This window comes from Pseudophryne corroboree, chromosome 4, assembly GCF_028390025.1.
Source record: "Pseudophryne corroboree isolate aPseCor3 chromosome 4, aPseCor3.hap2, whole genome shotgun sequence".
Classification (NCBI taxonomy): domain Eukaryota; kingdom Metazoa; phylum Chordata; class Amphibia; order Anura; family Myobatrachidae; genus Pseudophryne; species Pseudophryne corroboree.
In genome coordinates this window covers 756,826,956-756,853,608 of record NC_086447.1, presented here as the reverse complement: position 1 = coordinate 756,853,608, position 26,653 = coordinate 756,826,956, and the positions used below count along the sequence as shown (strand labels likewise).

The 26,653-nt window shown below is 43.6% G+C and overlaps 1 long non-coding RNA gene across 1 annotated transcript in view; it reads right to left on the bottom strand.

Annotated features, from left to right (window-relative positions):
* The window catches only part of LOC134910317 (uncharacterized), a 103,348-nt gene that overhangs the window by 64,397 nt on the left and 12,298 nt on the right, over positions 1 to 26,653 (bottom strand). Inside the window, exon 2 of the long non-coding RNA XR_010176168.1 lies at positions 24,615 to 24,721. This is a non-coding gene — a long non-coding RNA (uncharacterized LOC134910317). The remainder of the gene's footprint in view (positions 1 to 24,614; positions 24,722 to 26,653) is intronic.

Genomic DNA, 26,653 nt, shown 5'->3' with positions numbered 1-26,653 from the left:
AGGTATATATATTTATTATGTAATGACTGATGACGGACCTGCTGGACACTGTCAGCTCAGCAGCACCGCAGACTGCTACAGTAAGCTACTATAGTAGTATGTATAAAGAAGAAAGAAAAAAAAAACCACGGGTAGGTGGTATACAATTATGGATGGACTGCCGAGTGCCGACACAGAGGTAGCTACAGCCGTGGACTACCGTACTGTGTCTGCTGATAATATAGACTGGATGATAATGAGATGAAATCAATATATATGTATATATAATATCACTAGTACTGCAGCCGGACAGGTATATATATTTATTATGTAATGACTGATGACGGACCTGCTGGACACTGTCAGCTCAGCAGCACCGCAGACTGCTACAGTAAGCTACTATAGTAGTATGTATAAAGAAGAAAGAAAAGAAAAAAACCACGGGTAGGTGGTATACAATTATGGATGGACTGCCGAGTGCCGACACAGAGGTAGCTACAGCCGTGGGACTAACGTACTGTGTCTGCTGATAATATAGACTGGATGATAATGAGATGAAATCAATATATATGTATATATAATATCACTAGTACTGCAGCCGGACAGGTATATATATTTATTATGTAATGACTGATGACGGACCTGCTGGACACTGTCAGCTCAGCAGCACCGCAGACTGCTACAGTAAGCTACTATAGTAGTATGTATAAAGAAGAAAGAAAAAAAAAAACCACGGGTAGGTGGTATACAATTATGGATGGACTGCCGAGTGCCGACACAGAGGTAGCTACAGCCGTGGACTACCGTACTGTGTCTGCTGATAATATAGACTGGATGATAATGAGATGAAATCAATATATATGTATATATAATATCACTAGTACTGCAGCCGGACAGGTATATATATTTATTATGTAATGACTGATGACGGACCTGCTGGACACTGTCAGCTCAGCAGCACCACAGACTGCTACAGTAAGCTACTATAGTAGTATGTATAAAGAAGAAAGAAAAAAAAAACCACGGGTAGGTGGTATACAATTATGGATGGACTGCCGAGGTGCCGACACAGAGGTAGCTACAGCCGTGGACTACCGTACTGTGTCTGCTGATAATATAGACTGGATGATAATGAGATGAAATCAATATATATGTATATATAATATCACTAGTACTGCAGCCGGACAGGTATATATATTTATTATGTAATGACTGATGACGGACCTGCTGGACACTGTCAGCTCAGCAGCACCGCAGACTGCTACAGTAAGCTACTATAGTAGTATGTATAAAGAAGAAAGAAAAAAAAAAACCACGGGTAGGTGGTATACAATTATGGATGGACTGCCGAGTGCCGACACAGAGGTAGCTACAGCCGTGGACTAACGTACTGTGTCTGCTGATAATATAGACTGGATGATAATGAGATGAAATCAATATATATATATATATATATATATATATATATAATTATATAATATCACTAGTACTGCAGCCGGACAGGTATATATATTTTATTATGTAATGACTGATGAACGGGACCTGCTGGACACTGTCAGCTCAGCAGCACCGCAGACTGCTACAGTAAGCTACTATAGTAGTATGTATAAAGAAGAAAGAAAAAAGAAAAAAACACGGGTAGGTGCTAGGTGGTATACAATATTATATATATATTATATACAATTATATATATATATATATATTAAACTCATAAACTGGTGGTGATTATTAAACTGGTGGTCAGGTCACTGGTCACACTATCAGCAACTTGCAAGTAGTACTCCTGAGTCCTAAGCAGACAATCACAATATATATTATACTGGTGGTCAGTGTGGTCACAAACAATGGCAGTGTGACACTCTGGCAGCAAAAGTGTGCACTGTACGTTATATGTACTCCTGAGTCCTGAGTCCTGCTCTCAGACTCTAACTGCTCCCCACTGTCAGTGTCTCCCCCACAAGTCAGATAATACAGTCACACTATCTCTATCACTTCAGCAAGTACTAGTAGTAGTAGTACTCCTCCTAATGCTCCCCAAAATTACTACTGTGTCTCTCTCTGTCTCACTCTCTTCTCGAATCTCTATAAACGGAGAGGACGCCAGCCACGTCCTCTCCCTATGAATCTCAATGCACGTGTGAAAATGGCGGCGACGCGCGGCTCCTTATATAGAATCCGAGTCTCGCGATAGAATCCGAGCCTCGCGAGAATCCGACAGCGTGATGATGACGTTCGGGCGCGCTCGGGTTAACCGAGCAAGGCGGGAAAATCCGAGTCGCTCGGACCCGTGTAAAAAAAACTGAAGTTCGGGCGGGTTCGGATTCCGAGGAACCGAACCCGCTCATCTCTACCTCGGACCCGTGTAAAAAGGGTGAAGTTCGGGGGGGTTCGGATTCCAAGGAACCGAACCCGTTCATCACTAGTATCAATATATTTTTTTTTATGTATTTGGACATCCAGATGTCATATAGGAGCTGCTTAATTTATCATCACATCTTGAGCTATATAATATTGGAGTCTCTCTTTATCTAGGCTATATCTATTGGCCATTTATAGTGCGCCCAATGCTTTTTCATATATGTTCAAATAACATTGAATATATTTGAAAATTACTATTTATTTAAATAACTGTTAGCAATCACATCATCCGAGAATGCACTTGCCCTATGGTGCAGAATCTCCATCTGAACAAGGCCTACAGTGTCTACCATAAGCGGCCGCCTTTGTTGTCTAGCTGTAAATCCGCTACTGCCCATTCTGAGTTTATCTGAGTTTATTGGAAGGGAAGTTCAGTGTCATCAGTCATTAAAATAATATGATCAATTCCTTGAATAAGAGCTGTAATTAAACTCACGCTAGTTTTACATGCTAATATACCAGTTTAACATTCCCGCTAAAAAGAAATTGTACAAACCAGCAATGACAAAGATTGGAAACCATGACTATTGGGCTGTGTTTACTTTCCTAATCGGAGCAATAGTGCTCATTGGCCCAAATGTATTAAGCTTTAACAAGAGATAAAGTGTAGATGGATAAATATTGATAAAGTACGCCATTTTTCAAACACAGCCTGTGACATGGCATCTAGGAAGCTGATTGGCTGGTACTTTATCTCTCTTTATCCGTCTCAAGCTTTAACAAGAGATAAACTGAATACATTTGGGCCATTGTTTGGAGCAGGCCACCAGTCACTATGCCCCCATCCCTTCCCCCCACACATGCATGCCCTACCCCTGATCGTAGCAGACAGGCAGTCCTGTGATTATTGCACAGATAATAAAATTTAAGTATAAAAACACTAAGAATATTCATCTCTCAAATGTTCACTGTATTTATTCCATACATACATTTACAAGATCAGCATTCCAAAACATACGTGTTACAAAGCATAGCTAGCCAATATTTCTTAACTTTTTTATAAGCCTAGTAAGACTTGCGTTACTTAGCATAATTTTTTTTACAATTATTATTACAGCAAAACAATTTACAATCAGGATCCAAAACAGATCTGCCACTGCCAACATGTTGTTGTCTGAGTTCTATTACCGTAAAGGCACCTCTCCTCCCATACCCCCTCCCCCTGCAGGCACCCTCTATACCCCCCCCCCCCCACACACACACACACACACACACACACACACGCCGCATTCACCCCCAGACACTGAAGGTGGATGTTCGTGTCTGATATGAGCTATATTGCTCCGAGCTCTAAAGTCAGCGCTGGCAGGCACCTCATCTCCCATCCCCCCCAAACCCACACGCACAGATTGTGGAGCTCTATCGCTCCAAGGCAGCTGCAGGCACCTAACCCCCTATACCCCCCTCCCCCCCCCCCCAAAAAAAAAAAAGAAGAAAACAACCCAGACTGATTGTGGAGCTGTATTGCACCAAGCTGCAGCTGGCAGGCACCTAGTTACCACCTCCAGCAGCACTGGCAGGCACACTCCCACCCCCATCAACAAGCTCCAAACACATGATTGTGCCCCGCACTGGCAGGCACACTATCCACCCTCCCCATCGACAAGTCTGATCACCCCCTTCCCCCCCCCCCCCCCGCCACACACACTGTAGCAATTTATGAATATTTACTTCTATTAATTTTAAATACTGTAGATCTACAGAGAATGAATAAAAAACTTGGCAAGGCATCGACAAAGCATGTGCTGCAGCATAGAGTGCAAGGGAGCCTTAACTGACACTTACAGGGAGCCTTGTAACTAAGGGAGCTTTAACTGACAATCTCCCCCCCCCCCACACCCTACTGTACTGCGGCACTGGACTACAGACCTCCCCCCCCCCCCAACACACTGTACTGCGGTGCTGGACCTTATTCCCCCCCACCCCAGATAAACTGTACTGTGGCACTGGGCTACAGATCCCCCCCCCCCCCCCCGACACACTGTATTGCAGCGCTGGAGTTCAGACACCCTCCCCTCCCTTCTCCCCACAGACACACAGTGTACTGCAGCATTGGAGTTCAGATTCCCACGCCCCCCTCCCCCCCCAAAACACTGTACTGCGGCACTGGAGTTCAGACCCCAAACCCCCCCCTCCCCCCCAGGCACTTTGTACTGCAGCGCTGGACTTCAGACTTCCACCACAAGCACCTTCCCCCCCCACACACACACACACACTGTACTCCTCCTCTCCCCCCCCACCCACACACACTGTACTCCTCCTTTCCCCCCCACACACACACACTGTACTCCTCCTCCTCTCCCCCCCACACGCACACTGTACTCCTCCTCCCCCCCACACACACACTGTACTCCTCCTCCCCCCCACACACACACTGTACTCCTCCTCCTCTCCCCCCCCAAACGCACACTGTACTCCTCCCCCCCGACACACACACTGTACTCCTCCTCCTCTCCCCCCCCCCCACACACACACTGTACTCCTCCTCCTCTCCCCCCCACACACACTGTACTCCTCCTCCTCTCCCCCCCACACATACTGTACTCCTCCTCCTCTCCCCCCCCCACACGCACACTGTACTCCTCCCCCCCACACACACACGCACTGTACTCCTCCTCCTCCCCCCCCCACACACACACTGTACTCCTCCTCCTCTCTCTCCCACACACACTGTACTCCTCCTCTCCCCCCCACACATACTGTACTCCTCCTCCTCTCCCCCCCCCCACACGCACACTGTACTCCTCCCCCCCACACACACACGCACTGTACTCCTCCTCCTCCCCCCCCCACACACACACTGTACTCCTCCTCCTCTCTCTCCCCCCCCCCCCCCACAAAGGGAAAAAAGCCTTTGGCGCTGGTATTCCGGCTGCGTCATTTCACCACCTGTCGCGATTCCGGCGTCGGCATTGTGACCGCCGGGATCCTGTCAGCCGGTCTCGTGATTGCCTCCGATAATATATGATCCAAGCTGCTGGAGTGAAGCAAAGTTAGGATATACAAGCAAAGGTTCAGTCCAGACTGCATGCAATTAACAGAGTCAAGGTCACATACAGGGAGCTGTCTAGACAGCATTCAGATAGCATACTCAGGATAGATAAGCAGCAGACAGTTAAGGTAATAAGTAGCAGAGTAGGGGCACACAGGCAGCAGTCATGGTCAACGGCAAACCCATTGAAGTAGAGATGAGCGGGTTTGGATTTACTCGGTTCTTTACGCCAGAATTATCGCCATTTCTTATTTTCTTGAATTTTTTTTATTGGTTAACCAAAACACGTGACGTCCGATATCCAATAAGGAGATTCGGGTAAATCCGAGTAAAACCGAACCCGCTCATCTCTACTTTGAAGGCCTGAATACCCTAAAAACAATGCAGTCACCTGCTGTGCCTAATATTACCCACTAGAGCAGAGGTCACAGAACCAGTATTCTCATATGTTTTAAAAGAATAGACTGGTTTCACCAATGAATAAAACAGATCTGGGAATTCTTAAAGCTCTAGATATGGCTGATTAAAAAGAAAATTATTTTAAAATTTTTAATGGCCAACAAATCTGAGACCAAATTTATTGAAAGGCTGATAAAGATCTGATAGACCTTCAAATTTATTTAAAGGCTGATTCATTTTTTATATCCTTTCTTGCAATTTACAGGGTCTTTGAATGAGATGTAGTTCATTTAAGTGATCTATAAGTGGGAATTCAATTAGCTGCAGTAATTTACCATGGGCTATATGATCCCCTGGGACTATTCAATTAGCCCTGAAAGCAGTCCACAGGCTGCAGGTAACGTGGATTTTTATTAGAGTCTGGGCAGACCTGAAAAGAAATCCCTGATAAATATCTTGTTTTCAGGAGCCGTGAACCCACTAGCACATACAGTAGGTCCGGGAACTTATCCCAGATTCTATGGGCCGGATTCAAATGATATCGCACCCACTATCTCCCGTCTAAAGTGACGGAAGATAGTGGCGCGATATTCAAATGTGCCCCGTTATCGCGCTGATCGTGCTCATTTCAGTCTGGTTTAGGCGCGTCCAATGCTTAAACTCAACTAAAGTGATGGGCGCGAACGTTAACCACTTAACTGACGATTTCCCCCCCAAAAAAGCTCAGAAATTTTTGTTGTTTTTTATGAGTGAATTAGGTGAAGAACATGAATTTAACCCTATCCAAAATGATTTAGTTAAAAAAAGGAAAAACAAATATATATATATATTATTTTTTTCAAACATCGAAACATCGATCGGGAACATTGCTACTATCAAAACATTGGAAACATCGCGACCATCGCGGCTTTCATTTTGAAAGCCTGAACAGCCTCCAGGAACACAGTAACATTCCATTTATTTAAAAAAGACATTCAGCTAATGATACAAAATACATAAGAGTTAAAAGAAAATTAGCTGGGTACAACTGCATTTTGTAGGACACTGGTGACTCTTTTTCTGACGTCTTTGTACATTCTCGGTATCGCCTGCCTAGAGAAGTGGAACCTAGATGGGATTTGATACAGGGGACACAGTACCTCAAACAATTCTCTAAGTCCAACTGAACTAATGGCAGATACCGGGCGCACGTCTAACACCAACATAGCTGTCAAGGCCCCAGTTATCCGCTTTGCAAAAGGATGACTGCTGTCATATTTCATCTTCCTCACAAAGGACTGTTGGACAGTCAATTGCTTAGTTGAAGTAGTACAAGTGGTCTTCCGACTTCCCCTCTGGGATGACGAGCGACTCCCAGCAGCAACAACAGCAGCAGCGGCAGCAACAGCAGACATACCACTCAAGGATCCTCCGGAGGAATCCCGGTTAGGAGAGGACTCCTCAGTCTTGACAGTGACATGGCCTCCAGGACTACTGATGTTCCTGACTGAGGAAGAAGTTGATATCGAAGGAGTTGGTGGTGTGGCTTGCAGGAGCTTGGGTACAGGAGGAAGAAGGGATTTAGGTGTCAGTGGACTGCTTACGCTCTTACCCAAAGTTTCACAACTTGACACTGACTTATGATGAATGCGCTGCAGGTGACGTATAAGGGAGGATGTTCCTAGGTGGTTAACATCCTTACCCCTACTTATTACAGATTGACAGAGGCAACAGATGGCTTGACACCTTTTGTCCGGATTTGTGGAGAAATAATTCCACACCGAAGAGGTGGCTTTTTTGGTAGTTTGCCCAGGAATCACAATGGGCTTCTTCATCCCATGGACAACAGGTGTCTCCCCCGGTGCCTGACTTAAACAAACCACCTCACCATCAGAATCCTCACCGTCAACTTCCTCCTCAGCGCCAGCAACACCCATATCCTCATCCTGGTGTACTTCAACAGTGACATCTTCAATTTCAATATCAGGAACTGGACTGTTGGTGCTCCTTCCAGCACTTGCAGGGGGCGTGCAAATGGTGGAAGGCGCCACCCCTTCCCGTCCAGTGTTGGAAGGTCAAGCATCGCAACCCCCGACACACTTGGACTCTCCTTGGGGATTTGTGATACCATCTCACAACGCACAGTTCTTTTCTGCGCTCTTTCCAGCTTAACTCTTTTAATTTTTCTAGTGGGAGGATGAGGGCTTCCATCGTCATGTGAAGCTGAACCACTAGCCATGAACATAGGCAAGGGCGTCAGCCGTTCCTTGCCACTCCGTGTTGTAAATGGCATATTGGCAAGTTTACGTTTCGCCTCACATGATTAAAATTTATTTTTTTAGTTCTTTTTACTGAACTTTGGCTTTTTGGATTTTACATGCCCTCTACTATCACATTGGGCATCGGCCTTGGCAGACGACATTGATGGCATTTCATCGTCTATGTCATGGCTAGTGGCAGCAGCTTCAGCATTAGGAGGAAGTGGTTCTTGATCTTTCCCTATTTTATCCTCCAAATTTTTGTTCTCCATTATGTTTCTGGAGTTATATAACAAAATATGCAGCACAGAAATGACTGATGGCTGATGACCAGGACACTACCACTGGTCTGATGCAGCACAACACAACAACACTGTAAGGGACTTGTGGTGGTTGTTGTTGTTGTTGTTGTTGTTATTATTATTATAATACTGTAGCAGTGGACATATAGCAGCAGCGTATACCACTGTGACTGCCTCGTCACTGGAATGACTGATGGACAGGACACTACCACTGGTCTGATGCAGCACAAAACAACAACACTGTAAGGGACTTGTGGTGGTTGTTATTATTATTATAATACTGCAGCAGTGGACATATAGCAGCAGCGTATACCACTGTGACTGCCTCGTCACTGGAATGACTGATGGACAGGACACTACCACTGGTCTGATGCAGCACAACACAACAACACTGTAAGGGACTTGTGGTTGTTGTTGTTGTTGTTATTATAATACTGTAGCAGTGGACATATAGCAGCAGCGTATACCACTGTGACTGCCTCGCCACTGGAATGACTGAAGGACAGGACATTACCACTGGTCTGATGCAGCACAACACAACAACACTGTAAGGGACTTATACAGCTACACTGGATATATGGCAGCAGAGGACACCACCACTGTGACTGGTCACTGGACTGATGCACAAGAGACTTCCCCTGGTCTAATGCAGGACAACACAGCACCACTGAAAGGGATTTATACAGTTACACTGGATAAATGGCAGCAGAGGACACCAGCACTGTGACTGGTCACTTGACTGATGCACAAGAGACTTCCCCTGATCTAATGCAGGACAACACAGCGAAAATGCAAGCCAGCAGCACTGGGGACATATAGCAGCAGAGCTGGACTGATGCAGCACAATACACTGACTACACTGGACTGGACAGCACAACATAGCACAAGACTCGCCACCCCACTTTCCCGCCCCCACACAGACACTGAACACTGAGGACACGTCCTCTCAATACACTCTCTGAGACTAGAGTGAAAATGGCTGCAACGCGCGGCTCCTTATATGGAATCCAAATCCCGCGAGAATCCGACAGCGGGATGATGACGTTTTGCCTCGTTCGGGTTTCCGAGTCAGGCGGGAAAACCCGAGCCTGACTCGGATCCGGGCTCGGAAGGCAAAGTCCGGTAGGGTTCGGTTCTCTGAGAACCGAACCCACTCATCTCTGATTCTAATATGCCAAAAGTGAACATCTTAGTCCTTGCACATTTGGACGCATGGCTATGCACCAGGGAAGGGCTTTGTAGCAGCATTTGCATAAAGCTGCAGATGTACGACTGGCAAAATATGCAAACATGGATGCAGCTGCATCTGACTCAGAAACAGTCCCTATTACTATATTCCACAAATGCCCATTTGTCTGCAAATAATTCCCAGTTGCCCACATCTTAGTTAACTTTGGCAGTAGAAAGGCTTTTCTACTCCAGTCTTGGGCCCGGACTGAGATGGGGCCCGGGTGGTTGTAGTGAGGATCAGGGGGCCAGGTAAGCTGCCTACCTGTGCATCGGCAGGCAGCCAAGGAGGGACAGAGCTGCAGTCATATTCTCAATACAGAGCCAGCTGTGAGCCGTTCTGTCTCATGTGCAAGCACATGAGACATAACGGCACAAGCCTTAACATCTGATATGTCATTTTTACTGATAAATGATTAGCTAGAATCTGATGATGACAAACTAATGCAGAAACAAATGTTGAGGGAACCAAAGTGAAAGGATATCATGTGGAAAAGATCAGCCCCTTTCTTAGACAATGCAGTAATTGGAGCCATCACACTGAGAAGATACAAATAAATCCTCTATAATAGAAGTCAAACTCCAAGAATATTTCTATGTCTTTTAGATTTGTGATTAAATTCCATTGTACTACAGCTTGTACGTAGGCTAGATCCATAAAAACAACGACTGCAGAGAAAATATATCCTTAGAAGACCACTTTGTAAACTTCCAGTATCGAAAAATTATTGATTTTCTCTGATGCTATAATGCTGATCAACCATTGTCATGGGGCAGAAAAAGAGAAGTAAATTAGAATACCATCATAATAAATTATGACAAATTTGCTCAACAAATCCCAAAGGCCATAATTAATTGAGTCCTGAAAAAACAGCAGTGGGAATTACACAGCACAAAGAACTTCACAAAATGCAAGTAGGAATATAAAATGCCGTGTTCCATTAATTTCCTCACATATATTTATAAGACTGTAGACTTCATGAAGATCAAGTTTGGAAAATATTGTTGCTCCTTTCATCTGAACAACAAGATACTGGACACTTATGGTTACTGGGGACTTGATATAAACCTCTGAAGTCAATGCATTGACATACTGTAAGCCACCATACTTTTTGGCAACAAAATAGAACCCTGTTACTTATGGTGACTTGAATGACCTGATAAACCCTTCTGTACATTTTTAGCCAATTATTCCTCCATAGCGCTTGAAAGACCAATAGCACAATAACTCATTCAATGTGGTGGAAATAAATCAACTTCTTTACAAAAATCTATACTGTATATTCCTGATATGTCATGGGAACAGTGTTGACAGAGATCACAGCCAATTGAACTGGACGAGTAAGACAAGTAGCACAGCAATGCTTACTCGTGGAAGTTATATTTCCCAATGACCTGCCAAGGGAATCTCAAGAATCAGGATAAATGGAAGAATTAATTTCCAGAAATGACAATGATTTGCAAATGAAGCAATTCAATACTAAGACTAATTTGCGTAGTCTATTTATGAATATTCAAGAGGGGTTGGCCAATCAAAACCACATACAGATATTGAAATGACTATGAATTTCATGTAGGGGTATGGGTCGTTGGGTCGACACAACTTAGGTCGACAGTCATTAGGTCAACCACTATTGGTCGACATGCATTAGGTCGACAGGGTCACTAGGTCGACGTGGTCATTAGATCGACATGTACTAGGTCGACAGGTCAAAAGGTCGACATGAGTTTTTTTACTTTTTTTGGTGTAGTTTTCTTTGTAAACTGACCGGGAACTCCAATTAGTGCACCATGTCCCCTCGCATGTGCCTTGCTCTGCTACCTCTGCGCTCGGCACAGGTTACCATTTCCAATCGTAGTCCATGTGGATCGTAAAGTATGAAAAAAATAAAAAAATTGAAAAAAAAAATGTGAAAAACTTATGTCGACAGTTTGAACTGTCGACTTAGTACATGTCGACATAATGGTCATGTCGACCTAGTGGCCCTGTCGACATAATGCATGTCAACCAGTAGTGGTTGACCTAATGACTGTCGACCTAAGTGGTGTCGACCTGATGACCGTATCCCTCATGTAAAGTATAATTTTCATAACAATGGAAAGTTCCCAAATGACCTCAGCAAGAATATAAGTAGAAAAAACACCCAAACAGACTATAGAAGGTAGTTGGAGGGAAATTTTATATTTTAGTAAATACAGGACTACATGAAGGTCATCTTAGTGTCTAAGTAGAGAAGCTCCTTTGGACATTACCAAACAAAAGACACATACATTGTTGAGTATGTCATCTTTCTTCATGAACTTTCATACTGCATGGTCTGATTATAAAATGTAACATTTATAATCAACTATTATATCAATTATTTCCCAAGTTCCATTGTTTACAAAGCAAACCATTAAAGAGACTGACATGGCAAATTGTAGACACTGTCTTTTGTTCAAAACTTTGGTTTTAGTGCGTGATTATTTTTCCATCCCACCCGCAGAAAATTCCATGTTTCTGCAAACTGTCAAGTTGCCTCCTATGAAGTAATACTAAAAGCTTTTTCTGCTTTTGTATCCCAGAGGAGAGGTTCTGGAGTGTTCACATGAGCCACATCCTGAAGGGGGTTGAAAATTGAAACATTCATAACTCATTAGTATCAGAAGACAGCCATACCCAAAGAGAGAACTAGGGTGCTAGGTCTTGGTTTCTACTCTTTTATCATTCTTGTAGTAACTTCTAAAAACTAAGGGTTAGAAAAGCATGCATATATTAACATTTCAGTCAATCCTAGTCCCCTTTTTTGGTAAGAGCATCAGCAATACTCCACTCACTGACTTTGTGAGCTATATCAACAGTCTCTTTTCACAAACTTACAACCGTTGTCACTCTCACTGTTGATGGTGTCTTCCATACTTATAAGACTCAGTTCACTCACACAAGTAGATTTACTAAAGCTTCAAAAACAGAAAGTGGTGGTGTTCGGGGCCGTAACTAGATGTGTGCGGAGGGGGCACCGCACATAGCGCTGCAGGGTAGGGTGCACTGTTGGCAGCACATGGATCCAGTTCTTTAAATAGACTGCCGTTGACACTGCTTACACCAAAAAAAGCATTTATTTCAGCAGGCATCTTTTAAACTATAGCTGGCTCTCTCCACTAATGTATGATTTGTAGGCTTACTTACACCATACGTGTGTACACTATGGTTAATTGATTCTCAATTCCATGCTTCTTTAGAAAGATTTTTATATCTCAGTTTACGTATTCACCTCCTATCTTCATACATTTAAACTTTTCTTTTATGAAGTAAACATTTGTAATTCTTGGGAAATCACTGAAGAATGTTATGAAGTTTCTGTATCCACTTATTCATTTAACTTCAATCAGACTGAACACTTCTGTATACACTAACTCTAGTGGTGAATCTGAGAAGTTGGTGGCGTCTTAGTACAGATCCTTGTGGTTGTGACATTTGCATATCTTCTCAGATCCACCGCATACAAAGATGCAGAAGCAGCGACAGACATTGCATCCACCTCTGTATCAGGCCCTATGTATTACAGTAGATCGCCTGTCAACTCATCATGGCTTGGTGATGGTGCATACAGAAGACAGCAAAGTAAATCCTAAGGATGTCACTTTATGCATTAGTAGAGTTCAATTGCTTTTAAAAGATATAGCTTGGTGGCAGATAATCTGATACAATGTTATTTCCCTGTGTTCAGGGCCACCTTTTAGTATGGGCTCGATGGACAATTGCCCAAGAGCCCCAGGAGTATAAGGGTCTAGCCTGATAGCTTTATCCAGGGATACCAGATTTTTGAAAATCAGTCATGGGGAACTGGAGATATCCGACTTCAAAGCAGTGGTCATCATCCGAGCCTGTTAATTGCTCTTCCAGCCAGATATCTCGGGTTCTGTCTGACTTAGAGTTTTTCTGAAGATATACTACAAAAGATAGGACTTTCACCTTTCGGTGTACACTGGCAGCTAGTCTCTACTATGCCCAGAAACAGAGATATCAGCCTTTCAGCAGATGGTTCCTGCTCCAGCTCCACATGCCTGGTATGCAGTTTTATATTTTCGTCGGTGGATTGTTCTGGCCCCGGAACTCTCAGTGCATTGCTTTGCCCAGGGACCTACACTGCTGTTAAGGTGGCAGTGCCTGTGTTTCGAAAAATGTTTGCTAGAAGAGTTGGAGAGGCAGCACCTGGCTACATACATTGGGGCTCATATACTACATGACTGGAACTATTGTTTCAAAGGCTCCTCCGTGGTGCGAAGTGTGTGTGCAGCTTGGTGGTTCTTCTAAATGCAATAACTGCAGAGGGTTTGAACATATTATTGCTAGTTATTGTCATTTAAATCTATTGGATCATTAAGAAACTGTATATAACCACAAGGGATGGTTCAGAGGACCTAATTCGGAGCTGTACGCATCGGTGGTGCTACAGCCCTGACAACAAAATGCAGGAAGGGGCCATTAAGCACATATAAATACACATGTGAAGATGTATGTCAAATATGAATCCGGGATTAACAGCAGCGGTATGTACCACAGCCGCCGAGCAGAATCTGTCATTCGCCATTAGGTTTCACTCTCCTGAGTTTGCTCATTGGCTAGTTTTACAGGAGCTTAGTACCCCAACCTCCCCCCACCCCCCCCACCCCCCAGCACTAGGTAGTCGGTTTGCAGCCACCACTGGATGTACGAAAACCAGATAGTTTGCGTACATTTCCAATGGTGGCTGTACTCTACATGCAAATAACCCATTCTGCCCATGTGCAGATCATGTCCTACGTCATTGCCCTCTGAACCACATTCTGATTGATAGGCTGTGGCCATTTGGAGGAGGGGAGAGGGCTGAGCTGGGCAGTATTCCCAAATTCATGGGCGTGTTGTCCTAGTTTTCTGGGAGTGGTAAGACCAGGGTCTGTAACTTCTGACACAGACTTCCTGGCCTTGGTTAAAGAGAGGCGAGGGCCAATCTAAGTAACCACAGGGATATAGAGATGGATATTGTTCTTGCAGATGATCTGATGCTGTGTCTTAGGGCATAGTCTGAGGTATTATTCCCTCAGACATATACTGCAGCATCAGCATATTTTTACATCACTGCTGTGTCTAAGGTCTGCATCCATCCCTGAATCAGGGCCAGAGTATGTGAATTACAAATGAAGGGAACTCCAATAAAAGCACTGTTTAACTCTATCAGTGCCATAAGAATTTTCTCTTCCCACCTGAAACAAGCTGACATTTTTAAGGCGCATGCTTCTTTTGATGTGTATTGTGTTCATGTCTATGGCTATACTTATGCCTAGGACTACATAATCATACACATCATTAGGTGGCTGCAATGCCTACTTTGGCCCAAGAAATGAATTAATATGTGATGCCTGCTGTGTCAACCAATGGCAGACTTGGTATGCTTTTTACTGATGCACATAAGAGGTGAACTGATTATTCCCCATCAAAGCAGGGGTGCTGTGTAGTACTGGAAAGAACAGATGGACTGTGTACTACTAGAAAGAATAAAGGAGCTATGTGCTTATGGGCATATTATGAGGGTGGTTCAATGAGTAAGGTAACAAGACCTCTCACATGTATAATGTTCTCCATTACATTCTCTTTTCCCACCAAGACCAGATAGACCCCTGCTTCCACTCACGGCCATTAGACTGCACTTCATACCTGTCATACTTTTTAGGATATGGTGCGCTCTGTACCTGTCTCCTTCTGTGTACCAGTTTATGGGTGTATCCCCTAGTGTTAGACCTCTAGTTCCAAGAGTCACTGGGAGGCGGAGTTATATGATGTTAGTTCCTGCTCCTCCATCTCAAGGAGAGTGAGGAGCGTGTGACACACAGAGACTGAGAGACAGAGTCCAGTGTGTACAAGTGTCAGAGCTGAGACTGGGAGCAGATCTCAGCTACAGAGACTCACAATGTTCCAGTGCATGCATCATCTTCTCTACAGTGGGAGTCAGACTGCATGGCTGTGCAGTCTTCCATGCTTCACCACCACAGACATCTCCTGATAAGTACCACTACCTAATGCTGTTATCTTGTGTGATAAATGGGCTCCTGATTACCGATATCAGTGTTACATCTGAGTCACCTGTGTTCACTAAATAAATCTGCATTACTGTTTAAGTCACATAGTGTGTGGACTGACGTCACTGCATCAGATAGCCCAGTGCACTCTGCCAACAGGTTATGGGCCCAGTCCTGAGCCCAGACCTGCGTGTACTTGAAGATTAACCCCCTGAGAGCTGTTCAATAATCACAGTGACACAGTTTAAAGTGACATTTTATACAAGTGTGGAAAGGATGTATAATACAGGACACAGCCTGTACTTTGCTAAGCTGAAAGGTTCGGAGAACTATGCTACATGGAAGTTTGCCATGGCGATGCAGCTTAAGTGGGAAAAGTTGTGGAAGGTTACTATAGACCCACGAGCAGGTCCAAACCCAGATGACATAGACAGAGCCATCGGCAAGATAGGTTTAGCTGTGGAGCAGCATGTCTGTTCAATAGGCAGTGGGAAAGTGTCAGTTAAGGACATGTGGACAGCCCTGCAAAATGCATATGAAGACAAAGGTCTAATGAGAAGGATAAGTTTGAAATGCATGCTATATAAAACGAAACTCAGTGCCTGCAAGGACATGAATGATTACATTGATAATTTACTGTCGATAGCTCAGCAGTTGGGATCTGTGGGGGCACAGGTGGATGAGGAAGAGGTCACAATGGCTATGTTACAAATATGACACAGGAATTTGATTTTTTTGGTGGTTGCGTTAGAGTCAAATGACACTAAACTGACAACGGAGATTGTAAGAGCCAAGTTGCTGCAGTTCCAAGAACGTATTCCTGTCAAGACCATAGCTGAGGGTTCTGCCTTGATCACAAAAGGCACAAAGTCCAGAAATCGCAAATTCAAGTGTTTTGTATGTCACAAGATTGGACATAAAGCTTTGGATTGCAAGATGAGAAATTCCAGTGGTGCGCAGAAGCAGCGTGACAAACCAAACGAGTCAGCATTGAATGTAGCAGACAGTCACAGGACGGATTGCTGTACATGGACTCGGGGGCCACTAGACATTTCAGTTGCAATAAGCATTGGTTCAATTCTTTAACACTGTGTGTTCCCACTACAGTTATAGGGATTGGAAATAAGGCCCTTACTGCATTACAAGCTGGGACAATCACAGTACGTTTAAGAATTGGAGGTGAGACAGTTGTTACAGATATCCAAGATCTGTTGTACGTGCCTGATTTAGGAAGTAATCTCAATGCTATCAGCGCCCTAGAGAAAAAAGGCTACAAAGTCCAATTTCAGAAGGGCAATTGTATGGTGTAGAATAAAAGAGGACTGTTATTGCTTCAGCAACCCGGTGCAAGCAACTATATGTCCTGGACACTGAGGAGTGTACTGCAATGATGGCTACTGAGGAAAAACAGTCAGTGGAGCTGTGGCACAAACGCTTGGGTCATCTGCAATACGACAACATCCAGAAACTGCTAGATGGAATGGTAACAGGGATCACCATGAGCAACGCTGAAAGACCCATGTGTGAGAGTTGCATAAAAGGCAAGCAAACTCGCAACCCATTTCCACAGTCAGTTAGCAGAGCACACAGACGTGTGTGATCCAATGGAGGAAGAATCAATCAGTGGCTACAGGTATGACACCACAAGAATGACACACGTGTATTTCCTTAAGGAGAAAAGTGAAGTTGTCAACAAAATTGTGGCGTACAAGAACCTGGTGGAGAATCAGACAGGTCTGAAACTAAACTTCCTGAGATCAGACAACGGTGGAGAGTATGATAACAAAGTCTTAGCCACATTCCTTAGGAAATATGTCATGAAGCATCAGCTAATAATTGCTTACAAACCGGAACAGAATGGCGTGAGGGAGCGGGCAAACCACACAATTGTTGAGAGAGCACAGACTATGTTAAGTTATGCTGGCCTGGAAATTAAGTTTTGGGCAGAAGCGGTATCTACTGCAGTATACATACCTAAAGAATCATGCACCTACAGTGGCCGTCAAAGGTAAAATGCCACTGGAGGCGTGGTCCAGGAAAAAGCCAAGTGTCAGTCATCTTCGTGTCTTCGGGAGCAAAGCTTTTGCACATATACCAAAGGAGAAAGCTAGATCCAAACTCCATAGAATGCATAATGCTCGGATACTGTGACAAAAGCAAAGGATACAGACTTCAGGATGTTACAAGTAAACGTCTTCTAAAATCCAGAGATGTTATGTTCTATGAGACAGCACCACTAGCTGGAGCAGTGGAGCAATAAGAAAATGTTTCATTGGATGTACAGGCAGCAAAAAGCATGTCTGAATCTGAGAGTGTCAAAGCGGACAACAAGTCAGGGAACAGAAGTTCCATGAGGAGCAACAAAGGTGTTCCAGCCAAGAAATACAGTGAGGAGTATGCAAACATAGCTTATTGTGAACCTCAACACATACAAGAAGCAAAGTCAAGCAGTGATTGGACAGAGCGGAAGTCAGCAATTGATACAGAACTGTCAGCACTAAATGATAACAGTACATGGACTATGGTTGATAGACCAAGTGACCGTAAAACGATTAAAAAAAAGTGGGTTTTCTGCAAAAAGTTGAATGTAAACGGGACAGTAGCTTGTTACAAAGCCCGCCTTGTTGCCAAGGGATATACCCAGAAGTATGGAATTGATTACGGAAAGATCTACTTACCAGTCGCAAGGTATAGCACCTTAAGGTTAGTGATTGCTGTTGCTACACTACATGACCTACTGTTATATCAACTAGACTTTGATTCTGCATTCCTGAATGGAGAATTGATTGAGGAAATTTATATGGAACCACCTCAACATTATAATATGGACATATTCCAAACTGGGTAAGTTTGTCTCTTAAAGAAGTCGCTATACGGCCTCAAGCAAAGTGCTCGTTGCTGGTATGTAAAGTTGGATGCAGAGTTACTAGAAATGAACTTTGTTAGGTCAGAGACTGATCACTGCTTATACCACAAAACCGTCAAAGAAAGGTTGTTCATCATAGCTGTCTATGTGGATGATTTACTTTTGGCAGGTCAAGAAGATTATATCACTAATGTCAAGCACCAGCTTGAACAAAGATTCAAGTTGAAAGATCTAGGCCCTGCAAGTCATCTATTAAGTATGAAAATTGTACAAAACCTGCAAGATGGAACTGTCACAATTTACCAACAAACATACATTGGGGCAATCATTTTCAAGTACGGAATGACAGATGCAAAACCAGTAAGTACTCCCAATGATAAAAGTACAAAGATGGTCAAGGCCATATCAACAAGCAGCAAAAGGAAGATAGAGGAAATGCAAGAAATCCCTTATCAAAATGCCATTTGATGAATGCAAGCATTGGGACACGTCCTGACAATACACATGCAGAGAGTCAGGCAAGCCAATTCACAAATAATCCTGGGAGACGACACTGGATTGCAGTAAAGAGAATACTATGGTACCTCACTAAAGCTGGAATTTACAAGATCATCAGATACCAGCTTAAAAGTATTCTGTGATGCCGACTGGGGATCATATGAGGATGATAGACATTCTCATACTGGATACATGTTTTTTTTTAATTCAATAAATTTTTATTGGATTTTTAGACATTTTTACAATTAAACAATAACAAAAAACAACATAACAGACAACAACTGACAAACAGCTGCATAAAAGTAAAATATATAATAAATCAGGCAGATGTACATTTCAGACAAAGTTATAGAGCTGCAGAGCACTGGTGACCTGGGAATATAACATCCCCAACATATCACGAAAATATTAAACACAAGCAGAGAAAAAATAACATAACATAACATGGCTGGCTACGGACTACCCTCTACATAGATGTCCCGCAAGAGGAACAAGTCCGGACCTTACTTATCCTTGAAATAGCGAGAGCCCATCCACTTTCCCCAGATCGTAGAATTTATTTTTCCGCATTCCTAGCCAGAAACACAAATTTTTCATGTGCAATGGATTCATTAACCAGAGAGATCCATTACTTTAGGATCGGGGCCTCCTTAGCCAACCACAGTCTGGCTATGCAAACCTTGGCCAGAGAACATAACTTAATAACATAACGTCTACTGGGCAGATCCAGAACCTCCTCATCTATGACCTCCAGTATACATGTCACAGGCATAAGTATGGGAGAGGGAATACCTGTATTATGATAGCGTGCATGACTTCTTTCCAAAATACCGACAACATGGGGCATAACCAAAGCATATGCCAAAAGTCAGCTCCTGGGCTTCCACATTTAGGGCATTTCAAGCTATGAGATCCCCCAATATGTGCCAGTCTCACCGGGGTCATATACACCCTATGGAGTATAAACAATTGTATTTGCTGGTATCTAACGGAGGAAGTTGAGATCCGATGGGAACAAAGCACCCTCCCATATGTCGTCTGACAACGGACCTAGGTGGTCATTCCGAGTTGTTAGCTCATTGCCGATTTTCTCTATATTGCGATTAGTCGCTTACTGCGCATGCGCAAGGTTCGCAGAGCGCATGCGCTTAGTTATTTTACCCAAAAGTAAGGTATTTTACTCACGGAATAACGAGGATTTTTCATCGTTCTGGTGATCGGAGTGTGATTGACAGGAAGTGGGTGTTTCTGGGCGGAAACTGGCCGTTTTCTGGGCGTGTGCGAAAAAACGCTGGCGTTTCTGAGAAAAACGCGGGAGTGTCTGCAGAAACGGGGGAGTGTCTGGGCGAACGCTGGGTGTGTTTGTGACGTCAAACAAGGAACGAAACTGACTGAACTGATCACAATGGCTGAGTAAGTCTGGAGCTACTCAGAAACTGCTAAGAATTTTCTATTCGCAATTCTGCTAATCTTTCGTTCGCAATTCTGCTAAGCTAAGATACACTCCCAGAGGGCGTCAGCTTAGCGTGTGCAATGCTGCTAAAAGCAGCTAGCGAGCGAACAACTCGGAATGAGGGCCCTAGATCTGATTCCTACTTAGTTCAAAGAGAGGCAAGAGGTTCATTATGGTGCATCTGGAGTATACGGCCATATATTTTAGAAACTAAGTGTCCCGATTCCAGCGTTTGCAACAGTGATTTAACCGGGGAATCAGCAATAATCAGAGGGCCATCAGGGAATTGGGCATCCACAGCATGTCTCAGTTGGAGGAATCGAAAAAAGAACCCTGAGGGGACATTAAACTCCTGTTGAAGTTGCTGAAAGGATTTAAACACCCCGCCAGTATACAAATGTCCCAAAGAAAACACTCCTCACATCCCACAGACCTCCCTGACTTGAAGCTGACACAGCTCAGGCAGACCATATTTGTTATCTAGCGGGATATCAGGGTCAATAACATGCCCTTGCATCATAGAGTGCACCAGCTTCTGGATAGTAATTGATTGTTTTATAAGCGGTAATGTGGACATTTTGACATTTCCACAAAGGAGCCGTTGTAGTGGGGAGCCACCTGGATATTCCTGTAACATCATCAGTGAGTGTAAAGCCGAAGTATCAAGGTCATTAACCCATTCCCAGATATGTGTCAATTGTGCTGCGTAATAATAAAATCGAAGTTGGGAAGAGCCAAACCCCCCAATTCCCTTGTCCTGGTCAGGGTGTCGAGTTTCAATCGTGCCCGCTTATTAGCCCATATCAAAGAGGAAAGCAAACCATCTATCTGTTTAAAGACTCTCTGAGGGATGTAAACAGGAGACTTCTGCAGAATATATAGAAGTTTAGGCTGAAAAACCATTTTTATCATATTAACCCTCCCTGTGACAGTCAAGGGTAACTTCCTCCAGGTCTTCACTCTGCCATGAAGGTAAGTTATTTGTGGTATGATATTAAGGGAGGAAAATTTGTGAGGATTATTAGACACCCAAATGACCAGATATTTAAAGGAGTCCACCCACCATAATGGAAGAGTAATTAGTGGGGAGCTAGGAATCTCACCCCGAAGCGGGATAATGGAGGATTTCTCACAATTAATCAGGAGCCCAGAGTAGCGCCCAAACTCATTAATAATTTCCAATATCCTAGGCATAGACTCAGCAAAGCGATCCACAAACAACAGAATATCGTCAGCATATAAGGCTATGTTATCCTCCCTAGTACCCACTTTAAAACCAGAAATCCCCCCGTCCGCCCTTAGAAGGCATGCAAGGGGTTCAATTGCCATAGCAAATACAGTAGGGGACAATGGGCACCCCTGGCGTGTACCTCTAGATAAAGGAAAGGATTGAGACACAAAGCCGTTCACCGCCACTCTGGCTGAGGGAGAAGAATACATTAACTGAACATATTTAATAAAGTTTGGGCCTATACCGAACCTACGCACAATTTCCCATAAATAATCATACTCCACAGAATCAAAAGCCTTAGCGGCATCCAATGAAACAACTATGGAGGAGGAAGATTCTTCACGGGGAATCTGCAAATGGGTAAATAAATGTCTAAGATTAATGGATGTCGATTTATTGGGCATAAATCCCATCTGATCCAGGTGTATTATACAACTCAAGTAGGTGAGGGACAAAGAAATCCAAATGTTGTTTATATAACTCAGAGGGTATACCGTCTAGTCCCGAAGCCTTACCGCTGGGAGAGGCCTTAACAGCGGCCATAATTTCCTCAGGCGAGATAGGCGTCTCAAGAAAGTCATAAGCTTCACAAGACAAAGAGGGAAAATGTACAGTCCTTAAATATTTGTCCAATTGCAACGAAGTACAGTCTAGTTTGGAACCATACAAGCATCTATAATAGGACACAAATTCCGACGCAATTTGTGGAGTCTGTGTCAGAATAGTACCATCTGAGGCTACAATCTCAATCACAACATTAGAAGATCTGTCACCCCGCGCCAGGGAAGCTAAATATGACCCTGGCCTGTCACCAGTAGCATAAAAAGTATGGGAAGAAAAAAGGAGTCTATGCTGAGTCTTTTCCATTAAATAATCTTTCCATTCCTTTTGGGCCGACAGCCAGGTCAATTTGGAGCTGTCTAAGCAATCCAGCAAGTATTGTGTTTCAGCAGCGACACTCTGGGCCCCCAGCTAGGACTCCTGACGCCTATAAAAAGACTTTAAATTGAACACTCGTTTAATTAAAGTTCCCCTCAGAAACGCTTTAAACGTGTCCCACAAAGTAGAAATAGAGTGTTCTGCTTTATTCATCTCAAAGAATTCCCGCCATGCAGCTACCAAATCAGAGCCGTCACCCATCCATATGTACAAGCCAGAATGGATTGAACTTCCAGACGGCTTGGCCTCTGGGACAGTGGAAATCTAAAATAAAGGTCAGGGGGGAATGATCCGATTTACCCCTAGTCTCATATCTAACATCACGAACCCGGGGAACCATGTCATTCGAGAGGAGGGCCAGGTCGATCCTAGAGAACGAGGAGTGTTAATGGGAAAAGCAGGAATATAGTTTAAGAGACGGATGTCTCAGTCTCCAGGGATCAACCGGGCCCAACCCCGATGCAACATCGGCAAAACCAGATCTCCCAAGGTGCACAGTAGAGGGCGGTACAGAGGATCTACCCAGCGCCACATCTAAGACATTATTGAAATCCCCCAGGCAAATGACAGATATCCCCGGAGATGAGGCCATAAACCCAGCAGCTTTTTTAAAGACATCGGGAGAGTAAGGGGGAGGCACATACACAGCTAAGAGGAGTAGAGGGACATAATATATTCTACACTTCAAAAATACATATCTCCGCCAAGGATCCGTTTGTATAGACTCCAACACAAAGAGAATGGTCTTTCTAATAAGAACCGAGACTCCACGGGAGGCAGAAGTGTGCATTGAATAGAATGCCCATCCCACCCAGGGTCTTTTAAGGGAAAGAATCTTGCTGCCCACTAAATAAGTTTCCATAAGACAGACAATGTCAGCAGCATATTGTCTGATCTGTCGAAGTACCAGGGACCTCTTAATTTTATCATTGAGCCCTCTCACATACCACAACATCACTTTAAGCCCAGCCATAATAAATCAAAATCTAAATAAGGACTATAGCCCGCAGCCAGCCAGACCTGCCGCTCAGGTGCGCAATTGCAAGACAGGTGTGATCCACAGACAATCAGACCAAAAACATCCACACATAAAATAACCGCAGCCTGAAACAACCCTCCCCCTCCATCCTGTATACCACTCCCAACTTGTAGCATACTTGGATCCCAAAACAGAGTACAAATTCCTACCAGAAAGAAAAAACAAAAATTTGTCGCACCATCGACTGGTGTAAACAGAACCTACAAAAAAAAAAAAAATCCCACAGCAAGCTATATACTAGGCGGGGCCAAGAATTTAATGGCACAGAGAAAAGAGAAAAAAAACTTCAAGCCACCAAACCACAACACCCCTGAAAAAATAAATAAAGGGTGAAACAAGTTCTCTGTAGGCGGAACTCACGGCTCCAAGAAAAGAAAGACAGGACACTGGTGGTCATTCCGAGTTGTTCGCTCGTTGCCGATTTTCGCTATGCTGCTATTTGCTGCTAAATGCGCATGCGCATGGTACGCAGCGCGCATGCGCTTAGTTATTTAACTAAAAACTTAGCAGTTTTGCTGTTGTTCGTGCGGCGCTTTTCAGTCGCACTGCTGATCGGTGTGTGATTGACAGGAAAGGGGCGTTTCTGGGCGGTAACTGAGCGCTTTCCGGGAGTGTGCTAAAAAACGCAGGCGTGCCAGGTAAAAACGCAGGAGTGGCTGGAGAAACGGGGGAGTGGCTGGCCAAACGCAGTGCATGTTTGTGACGTCAAACCAGGAACTAAACGGACCGAGCTGATCGCAATCTAGGAGTAGGTCTGGAGCTACTCAGAAACTGCAAAGAATTATTTAGTAGCAGTTTTGCTACTCTTTCGTTCGCTATTCTGCTAAGCTAAGATACACTCCCAGAGGGTGGCGGCCCAGCGTTTGCAATGCTGCTAAAAGCAGCTAGCGAGCGAACAACTCGGAATGACCACCACTGTCTGTCTTGTATTAACATTTCAATGTTTCTAGTTGAACATTTTCATCAGGATAACAAAATAGCAGTGACAGACTTACCAAAATACCCCTCATCCGTCCATGGCACCAGAAGTCCGTTTGCCACGCTCAGTGAATAGTGACATCATCACGTGTCGACGTCTCCCGGCGTCACGGAGGGAACCCACCTGTACAGTGATTACAATAATTAATTAGAGTAAAAAACACACAATACAAAAATATAAAGATAAAAGGCATGCAGAGCTATTGGCAGAGCAGGCAAAAGTATAAACAGCTGATTAATCAAATTACCATTGACATAAATACGATGTATACAACATATTCCCATATTTGCATAGCTGATAAATATTAAGGGAAAAATATTCCACAAAGAACTGTCTAAACTAAAATAGGCATTGAAATAGCAAGGGATTAGCAAGTGTTACAAAAATGTAACCAATAATGTACAATGGTAACAGAGATTCATGTAGCACCTTATAGAAATAGATTGGACTCAAACAGTAGCAGCAATATATTAAACAGTAAAAATAACTAAGGAGAAGAGACATACAGACTAGAGGAAACATGATAGACCTGTTTGCTTGTTTAACCCCCTAGGGGATAAGGTGTCAAGGAGGAAAATCCATTTAGCTTCAGCTTTAACTAAAAGTAACCCCCTGTTGCCCCCGCGGATGAGTGGCGGAATGTGGTCAATAATCCAATGTTTCAGGACTGCCAAGGAATGGCGGGTATTAAGAAAGTGCCGGGCAACAGGCTGGTCACTGTGACCTGTGGCCAGCGCAGCTCTGATGGAGGCTCGGTGTCTCCCGCCATTCTTTCCTTAAACATGCATTTGGTCTTTCCCACATAGTGGAGACCACAGGGACAACTAAGGAGATAAACCACGAATTTGGTTGAATACGTGACCCGATGATATATTTTATACCGTTTGCCCGAATATGGGTGATAAAATGAATCACCCGGCAACATATGGCTACAAGTGGTGCAGCCCAAGCAACGGAAGCAACCGGGCTTTGAAACACTTAAAAACCCCGTAGCATTAGCATGTTTAGAACTAGGAAATTGTACGTTGGTTTTAACTAAATGGTCCCTAAGGTTCTTTCCTTGTTTATAGGCAGGCATAAGACGGATGCTGGATAAAGATGTAAGATTCTTGTCAGCCTGTATAATGGGCCAGAATTTGTTCGAAATTTTTCTAATAGTGTGACTGTGGGTATTAAATTTGTTCACCCAGAACATCTTATTTTCTTGCGTTTTTCTAACGGATGTATATAAGGCGACTGCACGGGGAGTCTTAATAACTTTTTGCTTCAAGGCTTCTAAATCGGCAGCTGGGTAACTCCTAGTGATGAATTTAGAGATCATAGTATCTAATCTTGGTATTAATTTCGATTTATCACTCACAATACGCCTAATTCAAAACATTTGTGAGTAGGAAAGACCCCTGCGTAGTGGGGTGGGGTGATGGCTCGATGATAACAAGATATTGTTTCGACCGGTGGGTTTGACATAGAGGTCCGTGGTGATTTTGTTATTGATGATCTCAATATGCACATCCAAAAAGTCCACCATCTTAGAGTCAATGTGATAGGTAAACTTGATGGGGGAGGATGATGCATTATGGGTGATCAGTAAATTTTCTAGTATATTACGTGGTCCTGTCCAAAAGAGGAGCAGGTCATCAATATATCTAAAATATGTCAGAATATGAGAACTAATTTGTGTAGATGAAAAAAATAGTAGGTCCTCCACCTGGAACATAAATGCATTAGCAAAAGAGGGTGACACATTACTGCCCATCGAGCAACCACGAAGCAGTAAAAAAAATTAATTATTAAACAAAAAATAATTCCGTTCGAGAGACAATTGTAACAATTGAAGAAATAATTCAATATCTGGACCACGATACATGCAATTGTCGGTGATAAGAGATCTCACAGCTTGCAAGCCCTCAATGTGGGGAATGCAGGTGTATAAATTATTTACATCTATCATAACCAGAAGACAATCAGAGGGTACATAATCAATAGTAGACAATGAATTAAGCAAAGTTGTAGTGTCCTTCAGGTAGGTTTTCTTAGGCTGAATACAGGGCTGCA